Source organism: Silene latifolia, chromosome 10, assembly GCF_048544455.1.
Source record: "Silene latifolia isolate original U9 population chromosome 10, ASM4854445v1, whole genome shotgun sequence".
NCBI lineage: Eukaryota > Viridiplantae > Streptophyta > Magnoliopsida > Caryophyllales > Caryophyllaceae > Silene > Silene latifolia.
The window spans coordinates 21,747,822-21,755,781 of record NC_133535.1 but is presented as its reverse complement, the minus strand read 5'-3'; positions in this window follow the sequence as shown (position 1 = coordinate 21,755,781).

Below are 7,960 nucleotides of genomic sequence, written 5' to 3'. Positions count from 1 at the left end.
ATCAAGGGTTTTTTGCCTTATGATTTATCATATACACTAGATAACATTTTAGTGTATTAGATTATTTTTCATCATCCTATACAAAATATTTTAGAGAGATAAAATATTTTCTTCCTTCTTCTCCTTCTCTTAACCGGTTTTAAGAGACCAAATTAAATAATTTTTGGGTCAATTTTTATGCTAAATTAATATTGTTCTAGTATTCATAATATTAATTTAATTAAGAGTTTGCCTTGGGTATTTTACTTTGGGAGGGATCCTACACTTGGATCCTTGTTCTTCCATTAAGGAGAGCACAAGAACAAGAGAGAAGGAGAACTCTCTTGTGCCCATATAAACCGAAATACCAATGTAAGATGAAGATTTCTTCTTTAAATTGTTTATAGTTTGCATGCATAAGATCACCATTTAATTTTATGACTAAATTAACATAAAACATATATGAATATGTTAGTAAAGAGATCTAGATTTCTAACAAGCGGTATCAAGAGCCTTGGTTGTTTGCATGCAAATCGGTTATAGTTTTTCCGAGTTATACGATTAACATATAAAACTTGTAAATTTGTGTTATTATGATATATCACGAAAATAATTTATGCATGTTAAAGTTTCTGGTCCTAAAATGTTTTTAGGATTTTTTGGTTATTTTATGGATTTTTATTGTTCATATTATACAATAATGCCATTAAAATGTGATTTTATGATTAAAAATGTCATTTTCGGACTAAAATTAGCTAAACTTCGAATTTTCCAGTGATTTTTGGATATGTTATCACATTTATTATTTTGAGATGACCTGTAAAATTTTCATAATTTTTGGAGTTCTTATGCTCGAAATTTGGATTTTTCATGTTTAAAATCGGATTTAGAAGAAAAATAGGTTAATATGAGATAAATTTCGAATCTGGTCATAGAAATTTAGTATGTTGTCACATGCAATTTTACAAGATGTGTGTAAATTAATAGGCTATAATGAAGTCTTTATGCATGATTTATGGATTTTTGAAGAAAAATAGCATAAATAGTGACTTAATTAGTGAATAATTCCTAAAACATACTCAATGACTAAGTAAAAACGTCACATATTGCATTTTATTATCTTTTTCAGATCTAAAATTGAAAAGTTGATGAATATAATTTTTCTCATGTTTTTATGATTTTTTATTGATAAATCCGTTAAACCGCAACATAGTTTTTCCGATAATTTTACGAAATTTTAACCTAAGTTCTTTGAACATTATTAGTGTCATGGTATTTTTCCAGAATGTTCACAAGTTTTAAATTTCAAATTTCAAATTTATTTGGAATTTTTGTGATTTATTTGAAGATTATAGCTTATTATTGTAATTTTAGGTCCATTAATGAATAATTTTAGAAATATGAGTTAATTATGGTCAAATAGTTAGTGGAGACTAATTTTGAGTCCTAAGAGGTTAGGGTAATTAACTTATGCATAAATATGAATTTATGTATTTTATTGTGATTTTAAAACGTTGAATCAAGCAAATCCGTAAAAACCGTGTAATATACGATATTGGCTACTTAAGGCGATTTAGCATAAATTTGGGCATGTTCATACATATTATAATGCTGCATTTTATTTATGATTGTCATAATTTTATTTTATGTAATTTTATTTTATGTAATTTTACTTAGTATGGCCTTAGTTTTTAATTGATATTACCCGAAATGTATGGGAATATCGATTCGGTTGTAATTTATTGTGATCTCGTATCACCGTTTTGTAATTTAATAGATTTATTTTATTTTAATTACAAATGTATAATAGGAAATTATGTAATTTGTTATGTAATTTAATTGTTCCGGAGTTCCTTGAAGACGGTGTCACAAAAGATGGCGATACATAAAGACGGTGTTACCTCGAGATGCGTGCCACAACCGAAGTTCAAGGGACCAATAGAGTTGGTTTCCGAATATGTAATAGTTGATTAGATTTTCTATTTCAGGAAGGCCATACTAGGATTTATTTTTATGCTTTGCATTTTATTTATATGTCGCATGCATCGCTAAATCGCCATAACTAAAACATGCATTGTCTTTAATCGAGTTTATCGACCGTGTCAATTATAATTATCGTAGTTCACTTAAAACGTGATAGATAATAAATTGACATGACCTCTCGCTAAAAATAAACAATTGAGACATAGCCTTACCAAAAATTAGAAACCCATGAAGTACCAGTTTCGCAAGGGAGTTGAGCCGGCTTTACCGTAAGACAAACCTTGTTACGTTGGTGAAGTGGGGTGATAAATGTCTACCCACCGAATTTATAAAGATGAGGGTTGTTTTCGGCTTTACCGATGCCCAAGTTGATGTAAGTTTGGATCATGGACACATTTATTCGAAATTTGGGTTGAACTCAACGAAAGTATTCTCGACGGTTGCCGGATGTGTTTCGGGCTAAAGATATTTTTAAGTGTAAATTTATCGACCAAGAGTTCTAAAAGTAGAATCGATTAAAAGGTTAATCCACCGAGTTATATTGATAAGGGTTGTTTTTTCGGCTTTACCGATGCCTAAATTAATATGAATTTGGGTCTTGGAATCATTTATCAAGTTGGGTAGAGGTCACTAGATAAATGCAATAAAACTTGTTTAAATTAAATTTTTTACGAGTATTATTATTATTGTTAAAACGACATTTGTTTTACTCCTTCTATTTTGTTTTGTAGACCACTTCTTTTTCCTCATAACAATGGCTACACCAAACCCACACGCCACGCCTCTCGCTAATTCATCATGGCTCCGATCCTTTATGGATCGATGTAAACTTGAAAAGAATGGGTCAAATTTCTCCGATTGGGATGCCCAACTCAAACTAGCCGCCCAAGGTGACGACAAGCTTCGTTACCTTACCGAGGCCTCTCCACCCGAACCTAATACTAGGTCGGCCGCCGCCACTAGGGAAGCATATGAGGCTTACCATAAGGAGTCCGCCACAATGAAAAACGTGTTGATCTTTGCGATGGAGGCGGATCTCCAAAGGAGAGCCTTTAAGATGGGCACCGCTAATGAGATTTACTCCAAGCTTGTGACAATGTTTTCACAAACTCCGCGGATCGTCCAATATGAGGCGGCCGCGGCATTCTTTGATCTCGACTTCAAAGAGGGCCAAAAGGTTAGCCCTCATGTGCTCAAATTAATGGAGCTTGTCGAGACCTTGAAGATTCAAAAGGTTTAAATCCCCAAAGAACTCATTGTAGATAGGATTCTACACTCCTTATCCAAAGTCAAGGCATATGTTCAATTCCGGGTGAATTTTAACATGCAAGACAAGGATGTGTCTCTTGAAGAATTGCACAAGTTACTTGTGTAAGCCGAAAGGGACATGGGGTTAAATGTGAACCCACCCAAGGATGTGCTTAACATTAGCACCAAAAGCAAGGGGAAGTTCAAGAAGAATGGGAGGAAGGGTAAGAAACAAGCTCCCACTTTCACCAAAGCTAAGACTTATGAAGCTAGCACTTCAAAGATCAAGAAGGGTCCTCTTGATAAATGCCATTATTGTAATGGTGTTGGACATTGGAAAAGAAATTGTTCCAAATACCTTGGTGATATTAAGGCTGGAAAGATTACTCCAGTAGGTAAATGACTATCCTTTCTTTTATGTTTCTATTTCAAGTATGGTATTGTGATACAAAGTTGTGATAATGTATCTCCCTTTTTATTGTAAATAGGGCCTCCACCAAGCAAAGACAAGGGAAAAGAAAAGCAAGCTTGAGAAACCATCAAGAAGCTAGGAATAGCTTTCATGGAGCTTCGCTTTTTATTGTCTTATTTTAATTATGTTTTGGATTCTAGAACCTTTAAGTTTCCGTGTTCGACATGGAAAGGTATTTTGGATAATTGGTTGTATTTTGGATAATGGTGGCTTGGTTTGCAACCCAAGTCACCCGTTTTATCATTTTATCGTTGTTCTAAAATTCGTATTTACATGCTTGTTCTTAGAAACATATGATTACTCACTTAAGTGATCTAATAGACAACTATAATGATGGGACTCATTATATGTCCACATGCTTAAGGCTTGTGTATGATCATTTATAAAGTGATATTGAGTTAATGAACTCTCTTAAAGGAATGTCAATCACCAAGTACACTTACGAAATCTAAAACTATTAGTCAACCTATGAGATATTTTTCCTCATACTTCAAAATCATTATTTGTGTCTCATATGCTATCTTTGAATCTCTAGTGTATTTATTCTAAAGATAGAGTGGGAGAAAAAATGAGGACACAACACACACCGAGATAAGTTTGTGTACTTGTGTAAGTGAGATCTACGCAATGAAGAATGATTTGAATGAAGGTATATCTATTTATATAGCATACCCAATAGATGAGATCTATGGTCTCAACTAGTTCTACATGACTAAAGAGACCAAGTGAAGTAATCGAAAGAACATATTCTTAAGATTACTACGTGAGGACACCAAAAGAAAGTTTTGGAAGAAGAATGACTAATGTAATGTCTTAATTGACTAGTTTATGATTTTGACCATTGATATTTACTTAAGAGCCTAAATGAATCAAAGTAACATCCTAGGAAATAAACGAGATTTATGACTAGAAATTGCAAGGATTGATATACCGATATCCCCAATAGCTAAGTTAAGAATTAACCACGCAAATTTCATTACTAAACCTCATTATGAAAATAAAATGGTTAAACCTCCTTCCGAAATGGGTATTTTGAGAAGGACGTGTGTTAAATATTATTTATATTTAAACTAATGACGTTGCCGCGCATCATTATGAAATGAATGAGATAGAGATTAAAATCTCTTTCCATTTGGTTAAGATGAGACCTCTTCAAAATAGGTATTTTGAAAGGATATGATGGGAACATATATGGTTTTATCTTAATAACTTAGCAATGCAATTTATATTTCAATTCTTGAAATGTTTCGATTAAGTAGTAAATTCGAAACATGTGGAATTGAGTGGGAGTTGGAAATTATCATGTGAAGACATGGAATTTAGTGGGAGCAATCATCTTGTAAAAGTTTGTAACTCATTACTCATTAAGAATGACGAGCTAATACCTTCCTTCACAAAGGAGAATTTGAGTTTTCAATTCTGGATGAAAATGGACTATGATGAATCCAATCATATCATGAGATGTTGGATTAGTATTGAGATATACACATCGAATCAACGAGAAACGTAGGTTATTCATGTAAATGAAAACGGAATTGCCATTAGCAGTCATGGTCATTCCTTGAACCTAAGAATAGTTGATTAAAGGTTACTAATGTTTCCGCCATTAGAATAATCATGCACATGTCCAATAATGAATCATATGCATATGAGCATGATGAATCATTGGGAAGCCATAAAAATCGTCATGAATTCTCAAGGAGAATCCGATGAGCGATTTCAGTGATTAAACTAGAACACTCTGTTGTGTGTCAAGAGGTTGTACATATTGCAATCCGAACACACGTAAAGATTTATGAAAATCCTAAACGTTTCAAGCCAAAAGGAGAAATAGGAAGTTTGGAAAGATACTTAGTTGAATAAGAAGTTACTCAAAACTAGTTTTTCCTATAATGCTAGGACTTGTGAGAAGTGCTAGGCTAATCATCTTGACAATTGTTGCAAGATTCTACAAAACATATACCTAGTGCATTGTGTGTGGGTAGAGTACTTGACCAGTACAAGTTATATCATTTATCACAAATTCGTTCGTTATGCGATAATCGATAAAGAAGTTCTTTCAAGATAAAGAACTGAAACCGAGGTTGGGAACTTGGATGTGTACTTGGTAAGGTTCATGCTATGAGAAGATAACATGAATGTAAAGGAAAATGCGATTAAAAGAAGTTTGAACACATGGAAACTTGATTTGCTAAACTTCCATTGCAATTAACAAGTGTTTACACACTTACGGTATGCATCACAAGGTTGTAATGTAGTATTGACCACCCGAGTGTGATGTCGACATTTGTCATTTGAGTTATTATTAACTCACCTTATACTTTGTTATATCCAAACGGGTTGTAGAGACAATTGAACCCCGTTAAAGTGAACACGGATTAGCATTGTATTTGCCCATAGTTACTTACATGAGGTGACGTCTCGAAGTGACTAGAGTGTGATGCGATTGATGGCAGGTTCAAGTGCCATAGGGTCATATGAGGATGACTAGTCGATCACATAGACAGACTGTTAGGAACATTTTGTCGGGCCATATGACCGCTTATAGAGTCCTGGCAAATTTATATAGCCTGGTCGTGGCGAGAGCTACTATAGTATTCTAATGAGTCGATTCTTTTGACTAAAGACTGCTCACTTAAGATGACACAGTTTCAGATTAACTTTGATTTGTGTTACTACGACCTTCGTAAATGGGGTCAAATGGGCATATTTTGGGTTATGATGGCCGTGGCTAGTCGAAGGGAATGAGTGCGATAGGAATTGTCCATCCCTAGTCAGGGTTATAACAATATCACAGGGCCACTCGAGGAGTAATGAACTGGAAATGCGTGGCCACGCTCGGAATGTATCCATGGTGGATTAATCCGGTCAATCAGTTATTCTCCAGATCGAGGAAACCACTCTCGATGTGATCACTTGCAAGTACGACCTGAAAGACACCTTGCATTAAGTGGGAGATAGTAATAGGACAAGAGAATTAGTGACGCACACTTATCGAGGACAAGTGGGAGATTGTTGGAACATGTGTCCTCCGACAATAATGCGATCACAACTGTTGATCATGATGATCACATGTTTAAGTCTCATTATAAAGAATACAATTGGGAAGTAATATTTTACTGTCAACTGGTCCACACATATCGGTAATGATTGGCTGACTAGAGTTTGACATTACTGTCGTGAGACGGTGGTGACCAGTTGATCGCCTTAGGTCATACCTAAAGGGTAACACTCTTAATTTATCATTTAATTGATCGTATGACGATACGGGTCAATTAAAATATTTAAAATTGACGGACGATTTTGGAAGTAATATTTACGTGTCTCATTGAAATTTGATTAAATGAGATACGGTCTAAGTAATCGAATTGTTTCATTACTTAGATGAAATTATTGTTTAAGGAAACAATTGAAATTGAATGAATTATTATAAATACAAGTTATTGTGATTTATAAATTGGTAAAATATTTTGGTACAAGTAATTATGAATTACTAAGTCGATTTTTGTATATGATGTATTTTTATTAATACGTTGATTTTTAATATGATAAAAATACATAACAATTTTATGTGACATATGACATGTGACATATGACAAATTGACAAATTGGCAAAGATAAAATGGAGTCCATTTTATCTCTAATGACCGAAATAAAGGGGAGTATTAGGCAATATATTGTGTTGATTATCTTAATGGAAAACATAATCATTTCCCTAATAAATTAGCCATTCAACCTAGTTGTCATTGTGAAGAAAAGTAGTGCATGCATTGGTCCCTCCTCTTCCCCTCTTACCCGGTTTTTCATAAGGCAAAACCAAGGGTTTTTTGCCTTATGATTTATCATATACACTAGATAACATTTTAGTGTATTAGATTATTTTTCATCATCCTATACAAAATATTTTAGAGAGATAAAATATTTTCTTCCTTCTTCTCCTTCTCTTAACCGGTTTTAAGAGACCAAATTAAATAATTTTTGGGTCAATTTTTATGCTAAATTAATATTGTTCTAGTATTCATAATATTAATTTAATTAAGTGTTTGCCTTGGGTATTTTACTTTGGGAGGGATCCTACACTTGGATCCTTGTTCTTCCATTAAGGAGAGCACAAGAACAAGAGAGAAGGAGAACTCTCTTGTGCCCATATAAACCGAAATACCAATGTAAGATGAAGATTTCTTCTTTAAATTGTTTATAGTTTGCATGCATAAGATCACCATTTAATTTTATGACTAAATTAACATAAAACATATATGAATATGTTAGTAAAGAGAT